The sequence below is a fragment of the Pelobates fuscus genome, chromosome 7, assembly GCF_036172605.1.
Source record: "Pelobates fuscus isolate aPelFus1 chromosome 7, aPelFus1.pri, whole genome shotgun sequence".
Taxonomy (NCBI): domain Eukaryota; kingdom Metazoa; phylum Chordata; class Amphibia; order Anura; family Pelobatidae; genus Pelobates; species Pelobates fuscus.
The window spans coordinates 84,425,416-84,438,389 of NC_086323.1; positions in this window are offsets into that span (position 1 = coordinate 84,425,416).

Here is a 12,974-nt window from a genome sequence, read left to right on the forward strand (position 1 = left end):
AAAGAAACAAAATTTGAAAATCTGCAGCATACCAGAATCACTTTAGACAGCTACTTAATGGACTTATTGAAGACATATCTTGATACTAAATTACTGGGGTCAGATCCTATTTAAAGAGCTAAAAGGGCTTCCTAGACCTCCAAACATGACTCAGTCTCCAAAGGACATGATAGTCCGATTTAACAATGGTCAAATTAAGGATCAGTTTGCTAGAGTTTCAGAAGATTCCATCTAAAGATGAGAAATAGACTTCTATTTCTACCTCTGCAGACCTATCTGTTACTACAAGATCTATCAGAAGAACATCCCCAGACTCTACTACATGCCTACGAGAAAATTATACTTCAGACAAATGGGTGTTCCCCACTGAACTCTAAGTCTTCTACAGACACTTCTCCCATCTTTGTTTGAACCCCAACCAAGCAATGCAGACATTGATTGGATGGGGTCTACTAAAAAAAAGGATAGTCTACCGACATAGGAGGAATTTGATCCAAAATGTAAAAATATTGAAAAGAGAGAAAGAGTGAAGGGAGAAGACAAGAGAAAAATTATATACATATTTTTTATTTTATTTTGATATTGGGTAAATATGGAGTCACTGACTCCTGTAATACTCGGTTTATTCTCAAACTTTTAATTTCTCTAACTAAAATGATAAGGTATTTCTTTGCACACAATAGATTTATAAGTTTTTTTTTTGTTGTTAAGTGTAAGACTACACTAATGAATTTGGTATAGACACATTTAAGGTACCCAGACAAATTTCAAACTCTATGTAATACCCCTACTCTAACAGATACAATTACAGATAATCAATAGTGGGTAAATTTGGAGTTACTAACTCTTACAAAAACATATGACTTCTCACATATTGATCACACTATTTCACAAAACAGGCAAGGTACTATATCTGCTCAAAATTATTACACATGCATGGTTTACAAAAAAATTATTTAGTTTGAGACCACTTATCATTGTGAAAGACATACTCAAGACAGCCATAAAATTTAATCTGTATTCCAATTTAATATGTAAAATTTTATCTGTTTACAATTTTGTCTTCTTTTTTTTTTTTTATCACTAGATGCTTTGTAAATTAGTTTTAGGACGTGAAGATACTACTTTGATATCTCAACACTTTAACCTGAATATTTAACAGTCCCCCATGATTCATGGATGAAAATCACTAACTTAACTGCACATTTTGTAGAATATATATTAGTTTCATAGTTGGACATAGAGAGAGTGACTCCACAAGGTCTAATACTATTATTTGGTTTAAATTACAACTAAATACCTAACTATTAAAATATATCTTACCAATTATCTTTAAATCCAATTAGGGATTATTCTAGCCTCGGTGAGGGAATAATCTAAATTTTATTAAAGACAGGAGGCTTCATATTTGCTTTACCTTCTTTACTGAAACCTCCAGCAGCAAAGAAACAGTTAACAGAACTTTTCAAAACAACCAATCAGAACAAAGCAACAGTAGTATAAAACCCCTAAGCAGGCTCTTCCACTTCCTCTTTCTTTGATGAGGTCGAGCAGGAGAGCAAGGAAACCAACGAATCCACCTTGTAGCAGACATATCCAGAGAAATAATCGTCAAGCCCAGAGAGAGAAAATAGATTACACTGCAAGAAAAAAGAAAACATTGTGAAAGTAAACTGTCAAGGCAAGATGTCATATCCATACAATATCACTTGCACATTATAATACCTGATGAAGAAACAAAGTCTACAGATCTTATGAAGACCTAGTATCTAGTATGTACCTAAACTAAAAAGGCATGGACGAAACATAATTACAACACAAACATGATGAATAAAAATGCACACAGACAATCACTAAATAATAGAAATAACCTTTATTATGTAAAACAATGCATTCACAAAACATAACAATATCCCAAATTAATTATAAGACCCAAATCCAGGGAGGGAACGTAAGAAAAGGGGGGGAAATATTCGCCTCCTGTCTTTAATAAAATTTAGATTATTCCCTCACCGAGGCTAGAATAATCCCTAATTTTATGGCAGGACAGGAGGCTTCATATTTGCAATTTTAACGCCCAAATAGTAGAACCAGAAGCAATATGACATAGGACTGAAATGAAAGGAGAATGGAAAACCCATTCCCTAAACCAAGCAGCGGTGTATAGAAAATGCAGAAACAGATCAAAACGTCCGTATGCAGAAATCAACAGCTGTCCATGAGTAGACGGAGGAAAGAACCAGATCCTGGATCTACATGGTCGTGTACAACCTGTCAGAGCCGTGGCCTATCCGGAGAGTAGGGGTACAACACAGAGGACGAATAGAAATGAAATATGTCTGGAGCAGAAACCGATGTACTGAACGGCAAGAAGGAAGAAAACACTACGTCAATACCATGACGTCAGAACGTCATGAAATACAAGATGTACTGGGGAAAACCGTAAGCGGAAAAACTGGCGCAAGGCAAGTCCTTGTCATCAGGTCATTCCTCAAGGAAATGCAGAACATACGATACCACTAGACTTGAGGAATAGCAAGAGATAGGGCTCCTGTAAGGTATACTCCTCTTGGTAGACTGTAGACCACGAGATCCTTACCAATGCCAAAATCTTGCGAAAACGCACATGAGTCGTCCTCTAGCTGACATAGGACGTGAATGGCCCCATACGATCCTACCCTGAGAGGGCAACTCAGCCAGACAATGGGGACAGCCATAGGGACCCAAACATCTCTCCCGACACCAGTCATGGCAGGCTACCCCTGTGGATCCCACACAGGACCTGGAGACAGGTAGTCGTAGATTGCCTTCCCATGGCAAACTCCTGCAAAAGGGGAAAGCACGGAGGACTCCTCCGAAGTGGTGTGGCCAGGCGAAACGACACTCCCAGGAATTCGGTCTGAAGCAAAGCCTGAAGTATCCTGGAAGTAAACAGAATGCGTACGCCCCGAAGGAGACCAAGCTTGGAAAACACGTCCCTCGCCTTGCTGAGGGTCCGGCAGCCAGCTGGAGAACCGCTCCGTATGGCAGTTCGTACCGAATTTAATCATGCCAGTAGTCGAGACCCCGGAGGGTGAGGTAACCAATCATTGGGGTCTCTCCATGGTCGGATGAAGCCGTCCGCCACATGAGTGTCTCGTCCCGCAGACATTGTCACAAATGACGAATACTTGCCCAGACACTATAGATAGCGATCCTACGTGAGATCCGACTGCAGTCCAAAGTGGGCAACCAGTGATAAGTCCAGGCCGGAAGGTAGCGAGCAGTACCACTTCCCCTGGGAAAGCTGTAAACGTTGAACAAACCTGCAGATAGTTCCATGCAGTTGGCGTGAAGAGGTTCCTCCTTTGAACTCCAGAGTCCAGGCCGAAGTTGGTTGGGGTCCGAAACTCCTAGGTAGGCCAGGTCCCCCTATGTCGGAGTAATAAATTAAGTTTTAGATGATCTTCATCCGAAGGTCACATGATTCGGCTATACCAGGCCGAGGACCCGAGAAAGCGTCATGTTGGAGCGGCTGATAGTACCGGATCCTGGAGGTATGGCCTCGATGGCGAATAACAACTGGTCAATCGACCGGGTTGGGCCCCTAAGTGTGACCCGCAGGTTGCGGAGCATATGCCTGGCATTTTCTGGGAGTGAGTCAGATTCAATATGTCTATGTTGATGGCAAATCCATGTGGGTTTCTCTCATGTCCAGTTGAGGGAGAGAACCAATCATCCACGCCGAGCAGCTCTGAGGGAATGAGTGCCCTCCGTCTCAAAGTGTCCACAGGCGACATATTCATTGGGAGCATGTAGGATGGGGATGGGGCGGGAGTCCACTCCGCCGCACACTTCGCCCAGCATGGCAACTTCGGAATGGACGCCTCTTTTGGTCATGCGTATTGCTCCTGGAACGGTCCAAGATTCTGTAACCTTGATCCCCGTTTTGCGGCTCTCAGGGGTAGAAACCAGCTAGGCGATACCTATAAGTCATATAGGTACATTCCAAAATGGAATTTAGTATTATTCGCTTTCCAAGCTGTAACATCTGTGTCCGCGTGTCATCGACATCCAGTGGTTAGTCCCGGATAGAGTGCAAACCCTGTATCAGGTGTCTGCGGGGACCTTTCCGGACTCCGTCATGAAGACTGATCCTCTAGATGAATCCATCCGTTAGCCAACGCGTACCAGGGGTGCTCGGTGTAGCGTCTAGGATGGCCGGTGGAGTGTCCCCTGTAGGGTACCGATGGTTTCTGGCGGTGAGGTCAGCGGGGTGGCATGAGGACAGGACAAGTGACCTTCTGGGCACGGGAGATTTGTCCTTTAGTCGTGATTGCATAACTGTCATAGAGGTAACACTGTTGGAGTGATACCTGGTGAGGCCGGCTGGGGGTCACCCAGCGTGCAAGAGGGGGTCACCCAACAAGCACAAGCATATTATGCAGTATAGGCAGGCAGGGGAGGGGGTCACCCTCAGTCTGAACATAATCGGACACTGTAGGTACAGTAGTGCCGTAGTGGTTGGCCTTCAGACGTGATTGCATAACTGCCATGGAGGTAACACTGTCTGAGTGATACCTGGTGCGGCCAGCTGGGGGTCACCCAGCGTGCAAGAGGGGGTCACCCAACAAGCACAAGCATACTATGCAGTATAGGCCAACAGAGGAGGGGGTCACCCTCATTCTGAATATAATCGGACACTGGAGGTACAGTAGTGCCGTAGTGGTTGGCCTTCAGACGTGATTGCATAACTGCCATAGAGGTAACACTGTCTGAGTGATACCTGGTGCGGCCAGCTGGGGGTCACCCAGCGTGCAAGAGGGGGTCACCCAACAAGCACAAGCATACTATGCAGTATAGGCCAACAGAGGAGGGGGTCACCCTCAGTCTGAATATAATCGGACACTGGAGGTACAGTAGTGCCGTAGTGGTTGGCCTTCAGACGTGATTGCATAACTGCCATAGAGGTAACACTGTCTGAGTGATACCTGGTGCGGCCAGCTGGGGGTCACCCAGCGTGCAAGAGGGGGTCACCCAACAAGCACAAGCATACTATGCAGTATAGGCCAACAGAGGAGGGGGTCACCCTCAGTCTGAATATAATCGGACACTGGAGGTACAGTAGTGCCGTAGTGGTTGGCCTTCAGACGTGATTGCATAACTGCCATAGAGGTAACACTGTCTGAGTGATACCTGGTGCGGCCAGCTGGGGGTCACCCAGCGTGCAAGAGGGGGTCACCCAACAAGCACAAGCATACTTATGCAGTATAGGCCAGCAGGGGAGGGGGTCACCCTCAGTCTGAACATAATCGGACACTGTAGGTACAGTAGTGCCGTAGTGGTTAGCCGTATAATAAAGTAGCCAGACATCGCCAGTCCAGCAGTGCAGACGGCAGGAGGGGGTCACCCTCATATAACCATAACCGGGCATTGCAGATCCAGCAGAGCTGTAGGTAAGAGGGGGTCACCCTCAGGGTGGTATCATAGAGGTCTGTACACCCAGTAGTGCGGTCAGCGAGAGGGGGGGGCCACTCTCATTACGGTTATGACAGGACTGTATGTGGGGTCGGTTAGCCCCCTTGAGGGGTAGAAGGGTCCATACAGCTAGAAGCTGATGCACAGCTACAGACCACACAGGCATAATAATAATAGGATACATTTGAAGTGTATGTATAGTGGGAAATTTTAAGCCCCTTGCAGGAAGGGCAGCAAAACCTTGGCAGGGGAGCTAGGTGCTGAAAACAGACCATATAATGTTTGTTGAGAGAAAGGCTTGATTAGCATATATTACATTGGCATAGTCTTGTTACACAATGATTTTTAAACAAAGATATTTATTTGAGCAGTAATACCCCTGTAAATCTAAGATTCTCCTTAGTAGCAAAAGGTTTGGCAAGTTTACTGCTAGGATAGAGAACCTAGTCACATTGCAGCAGACATCATAGTAAGCTGCAGTGTGAGCTGTGAGAGTGCCTGGGACAGATCCTGCTATCCAGGATCTGTCACACATGCAGCATGTGAGACAGGCACAGTAAGTAGGGGGATAGCTGAAATATTGGGCTATCTCCCCTTGTATAGGGAGAGGGAAGGCTGGCCACATGGCCAGCAGGTAGCAGGGCAGCTCGGTGGGTGAGACCGGGCTGTATGCGATGCATGGAGGCCATGCGGCTCCAACAAAATGGCCGCCGCGGCTCCAACAAAATGGCCGCCGCAGCACTGCCACAGTTGAAAAAGTTGCTCAGCAAGCGGCCAGGGGCCGCAGGGAGCAGGTGGGGAATAGGGGAGAAAGGGTATGGGCTACAGAGCCCAGCAGGGAGACCCAGGGAGGGGAAACAGAGTACAGGCAGAGTAAAAGCATTAAAGCAGGGACATCCAGTCCCCATGCAACAGAGAGAGAAAACTGCATGCTACATAGCATGGAGTGGTATAGGAAATAACACAGAATAAACTGCCCAGCTAGACCCAGCATGAGACTGCCTAGCTAAACCCAGCATGAGACTGCCTAGCTAAACACAGCATGAGACTGCCTAGCTAAACACAGCATGAGACTGCCTAGCTAAACGCAGCATGAGACTGCCTAGCTAAACACAGCATGAGACTGCCTAGCTAAACACAGCATGAGACTGCCTAGCTAAACACAGCATGAGACTGCCTAGCTAAACACAGCATGAGACTGCCTAGCTAAACACAGCATGAGACTGCCTAGCTGAAGCCAGCAAAAGACTGCCTAGATAAACACAGCAATAAACTGTTAAAATAAATTCAGCAAGAAGCCTGCCTAAATAAATGCAGCAATTAAGCTGCTAAAACAAACCTAGTAAATAGACAGATAAAAATAGACTGTTTAAATAAACAAGCAGCATGTAGGATAAAAAAAAAAAACAACCCAGAGCAGAGACAACTCTGAGTTGGTGAGTGCTCACCTGGAGGCAGCAGCAAAGAAAGAGGAAGTGGAAGAGCCTGCTTAGGGGTTTTATACTACTGTTGCTTTGTTCTGATTGGTTGTTTTGAAAAGTTCTGTTAACTGTTTCTTTGCTGCTGGAGGTTTCAGTAAAGAAGGTAAAGCAAATATGAAGCCTCCTGTCCTGCCATAAAATTATGGATACTTCAAACAATTATGAAGCTGTTTATACACAAAACCTGGCAAGCTTTTTTACAAGCTCAATATTTTCTCTTCTAAGTAGCCTGATACCCTTTATTAATGGAATGTACATATTTAAGACACTCATAAGATTTAAAACAACAATACATGTATTAATGCAATCTATATATCACTAAATGGAGCGTTAAAAGGATGAAGAAATTGATATTCTAACACAAAAAAATCAAGTATTTAACGGATATTTGTGACTCAAGGGTGAAATTCATCAATCTAGTGGTACTAATGTGTATTTTGTCAAATATACAGTTGCAAGAAAAAGTATGTGAACCCTTTGGAATGATATGGATTTCTGCACAAATTGGTCATAAAATGTGATCTGATCATCATCTAAGTCACAACAATAGACAATCACAGTCTGCTTAAACTAATAACACACAAAGAATGAAATGTTGCCATGTTTTTATTGAACGCACCATGTAAACATTCACAGTACAGGTGGAAAAAGTATGTGAACTCCTAGATTAATAACATTTACAAGAGCTAATTGGAGTGAGATGTCAGCCAACTGGATTCCAATCGATGATATGAGATTGGAGGTGTTGGTTACAGCTGCCCTGCCCTATAAAAAACACACACCAGTTCTGGGTTTGCTTTTCACAAGCGTTGCCTGATGTGAATGATGCCTCGCACAAAAGAGCTCTCAGAAGACCTACGATTAAGAATTGTTGACTTGCATAAAGCTGGAAAGGGTTATAAAAGTATCTCCAAAAGCCTTGATGTTCATCAGTCCACGGTAGGACAAATTGTCTATAAATGGAGAGAGTTCAGCACTGCTGCTACTCTCCCTAGGAGTGGCCGTCCTGTAAAGATTACTGCAAGATCACAGCGCAGACTGCATAATGAGGAGAAGAAGAATCCTAGAGTGTCAGCAAAAGACTTACAAAAGTCACTGGCAAATGCTAACATCCCTGTTAGCGAATCTACAATACGTAAAACACTAAACAAGAATGGATTTCATGGGAGGATACCACAGAGGAAGCCACTGCTGTCCAAACAAAACATTGCTGCATGTTTACAGTTTGCACAAGAGCACCTGGATGTTCCACAGCAGTACTGGCAAAATGTTCTGTGGACAGATGAAACCAAAGTTGAGTTGTTTGGAAGAAACACACAACACTATGTGTGGCGAAAAAGAGGCACAGCACACCAACATCAAAACCTCATCCCAACTGTGAAGTATGGTGGTGGGGGCATCATGGTTTGGGGCTGCTTTGCTGTGTCAGGGCCTGGACGGATTGCTATCATCGAAGGAAAAATGAATTCCCAAGTTTATCAAGACATTTTGCAGGAGAACTTAAGGCCATCTGTCTACCAGCTGAAGCTCAACAGAAGATGGGTGTTGCAACAGGACAATGACCCAAAGCATAGAAGTAAATCAACAAAAGAATGTCTTAAACAGAAGGAAATACGCCTTCTGAAGTGGCCCAGTCAGAGTCCTGACCTCAACCCAATTGAGATGCTGTGGCATGACCTCAAAAAAGTGATTCACACCAGACATCCCAAGAATATTGCTGAACTGAAACAGTTCTGTAAAGAGGAATGGTCAAGAATTACTCCTGACCGTTGTGCATGTCTGATCTGCAACTGTATACAACATTTTTAGTCGGATTTGGTAATAATGACTATGTTACAAATAATACTGGGTATGAATCCGAACTAAATACTGTCAAAACCTTCTGAATGTATTTTTGCTCTTCTTTTTTAATGGATAGGGAGTGGTTTAATACTTAAGATAGACACATACAAACTAACACAGAGTATAGTTGAAACTACTAAGTTTTATTATATATATATATATATATATATATATATATTTGTGTTAAGGGCTCCTGATAGTACAGAAGATACAAACACTGTTAGGTGTGGGATGGTATTACAAGAGCAAGTCGGTTGTGGTGTGCCGGAACCGACGATGAGGTAGACCTGTAAATAAAGAGGGCCCACCAAGAAGAAATGTAAGAAAAAGGAGTTGATAAAGCGGAGTGGGTGGGAGGGTGATGCAGCGCTGACCTCGGACGGTATGGAGCCAGGTAAGGGGTGTCCCTTAAGTAGGTAGAAGGTGAGTCATACGCCCCTCCCACAATTACAGGCCAAAAGGCCTTAATACTTGTGTTAAGGGCTCCTGATAGTACAGAAGATACAAACACTGTTAGGTGTGGGATGGTATTACAAGAGCAAGTCGGTTGTGGTGTGCCGGAACCGACGATGAGGTAGACCTGTAAATAAAGAGGGCAAAAGTAGAAAATCAAAATTTATTACGAAACGAGCAATATACATACTTTAACCAGACATATCTTGAAAGGCATTTCTAACTTCTTGTACTGGGTTAGGTGTGTATCTAGAGTATGCAGAGGACTTCCAGCGCTGTAGTGGCTGCTCCTATGCGGAAGGAGTGGCCCGAATAGTTATTTGCTTTTAGGCCTAGTTGTGTAAGTAATGACCTGACGTGGGTCATGAAGGTGGTGGTAGTGAGTACCGAACCTTGTAGACAAAAGTGGTTGAGATGGTGATGCTTGTAAAACCTGGGTATATGTGTCCAGTAATGTGACGGGGCACCACTCGTTGTGGGTAAGATAGTATCTAACCTCTACCGGAGGTGCGTGTTGATTGGTTTTGGAGTGATGCAGAGGCAAGATATAGTAATCCATGTGTTTTGTTAAGTGTGAGTGAAGCAGAATGTGAGTGGACTGGGTTGTGTAGATGGCGGTAAATTCTCTTGGTCTTAAAACCCATAAAAAGCCATATAGATGGCGGTTTTAATACCAAGGTATGTGTTGGCAAAGGGTTTTAAATCTAGTAGTGGGTAGATCTTTTGAAAATATTGACGTCTATGGGTAGCCTTTGCGCAGTACGTGGGGGTTCGGATCTCTGAATACCCCTAAGGATATTTTGATCTGGTAGGAGGACATGAAACTTGTGTTGTTTGGTTGTAATGTTAACATGTGATGTTGTATGCCTGTTGGATATAGCTGATTGTGTTGTATGGTAATATGAGTTTGAGGTGGCAAAAAGGAAGCAAAACCCAACAAGGATGTCATAATGAAAGGTTGTGCGATATTGTGTGATGACAGAAATCTTTTGAATAGAAGGAAAGCCCTGTCATAGGTCTTCCGGGTATTGGCGGATAGCGCTAATTGTGACAATGTCCTGCTATGTTGCATTATAGCGTCTAGTCCATGACTAGTTGGTGGAAAGGTGGAGTGGTCGTGGCTGTGCGTGCAGCTGACGGAAGTATGTCGAAAAGCCTGTAAATTGAAACGAGACAAATGGTCAGCAGCCGTGTTGCATACACCTGGGACATGCACACAAAACAAGAAGAAATTGTGACACGCGGCCAGCCAGGTGAGTTTCCTCAAGAACCTCATAATGGTCAGTGATTTGGATCGACCTTTGTTTATGATGTGGTACGTTGCTTGGTTGTCTGAGTAGCAACGTACTGATGAACCTGCCCATAGATGCCCCCATGTCACGGCAGCTGCCACAATGGGATATATCTCAAATAGAGCTGAAGTAGTTGAAAAACTCTCCAGGTCTTGAACCTCTGGAGGCCAACTACCCCAAAGCCATTTATTCCCGTAAATTACTGCGAAACCTGTGGTAGACCCGCGTCTGACCAGAGGGTGGGTGAAGAGTCAGACAATTCAGGGGGGAACATGCTTTTCCTATTCCAGGTGGTTAAAAGTTTCTCCACATAAGTAGGTCTGCCGTGGCCTGGGTATCCAGGGGTAACCTGTATGCATCATGCTAAACAGTGGAAAACATGTTTAGGAGTCGTGAGATGAAAGCCCGGCCTTGGGGTATAATGCGCATGGCAAAATTTAGTGACCCAAGTAGAGATTGTAATTCTTGCGGTTGCAAGTACCGAGGTGTAAGTAAAGGTTGATGTTGGTAAGAATGTTCTCTATCTTGGTGTGTGGCAGGCTGGCTTGCTGGCTGTGGCTGAGTCTAGTATGATTCCTAGGAAAGTGATAACTGTATCTGGTCCTTCGGTTTTGGTGGGGGAAACTGGGACGCCCACCTGTTTAAAAAGACTAATGGTTTCTATGCGACTACTGGGTGGAGAAATATTCTCTGCGATCAGTAAGAAATCCAGTAGTGTATAACTGTAGGGCATCTGGCTACATGTAACAATAACCAGCATAGTGTTTCGGCGGATACGTCGAAAATGGCCGGACTACTTTTGAACCAAACGTTAAACGTGAGAAAAAGTAGTAGTGCCCGGCCCACTTAAGCCATGCAGGTGCCATAGTGTAGGGTGGATAGGCAATAATTTGAAAGCATGTGTTATGTCAGTCTTGCTGAGCCGTGCTCCGACACCTGCCTGCATGATAGCCGTAATGGCGTGATCTATGGTGAAGTAGTGAAGAGAAAATTCCTCCGAGGGGATAAGGGAGTTCAGACTCGGTGTGGCAGAGGTGTGAGGTGCAGACAGATTGATGATAAATCTTGTTTGTGGGAAGATTTCCCTTTAGATCCGTTAAGTATGCTTAGGGTACATTTTATATGGACACATAGTTTTCGCCTGTGCTCTAAAGCATGTTTGAACATATATGCAATAACCTACATCCACTGTAATTACATGCACAGACATTTAAATTATTACATATTTGGGATTTCCCCAAAAAACTTGATAGGACGACCCAGTTTATCTTTGGGCGTTTCCTCTGCTGAACCAGCGGAACCAGTGCCCTGTGAGGTAGTAGGTTCGTTTGCAGTGGTAGGACAAAAATTGGCAGTATGGCCATGGAGGAGCAGTATGCACGGGCCGGTGTTCTCAGACCTGCAAAGTGTCTGCAGAAAAATGACTGTATCAATCTTGCTCCAGTTGGACCTTGTCCCGTACTGTGAGAATGTGCCAGACACTTTTGGAAAAATCCTAGGGGATGTACTGGCAGGCTAATTATGCCGGGTAAGGCGAAACCATTAATCTTGTTCTTTGGTGACAGGTGAGGCCCTGCTAGTTGCCAAGTGGCTATGAGAGGCTCTGTCTATGAGTTGGCGCGAGGGGTTATTGAGGCCACCCGTCGTAGTGGCAGGAATCGTAGGCCTCTCGGTGATAGTAAAAGAAAACAGGGGGAGGGAGTGACAGGTGAGGCCCTCTCTATAAATATTGCGAGGCGGCTAACTCACGTGTGGCCCGATGGCGTTTGCCTCCGAAACTTGGAGGCGGGGTGTTGGCCTCGCGGACCACTAAACGATAGGCAGAAATGCCAAGAAGGGAGATACCTATTTGGGCCTATACCCCTAACTTGCCAGTACTCTATGGCCTAGAAGAATGAAACGTATGTGAACTACAACGTGAGCAGGCTTACGTACCTGGTAGTATGTGTAAAGTTTTGAGAATCGACAGGTATGAAAACCTGGATAAACCTAAAAAGGGATAGAGTGAGAATGGATCCCGTGAGACCTGTGTAATCTGTATAGGCTGGGATTAGGGCTTCTAGCAGTATGTGTGGGAGGTGTAAAAAGTTTATGAGTAGGATAGTGACATGACTGCCCATGCTTGGTGACAAGCGTTACGCTGAATCCGATACCTGGCAGCAGGGGATTGGCCGTGTAATGTGTATATATGGAAGGTGATCAGATGATATGCATGTCACTAAACTGATCTGGGAATGTAAGGGACTTTTTAATGTGAAAATGACAATATGCGGAATCATAAATGTGCTGTAAAGTGACGTATGAATGTATGAACCAGAACGTGTGATTCAAAACCAAAAGTCTTGTGAGACGTATATGCCGTGTTCTTGAATACTCGTGTTACGTCGTCTGAGTGTGTCAAGAAAAGGCCTGAGTTTGTAAATGCCATGTGAAATTAAGTGAAATGGCA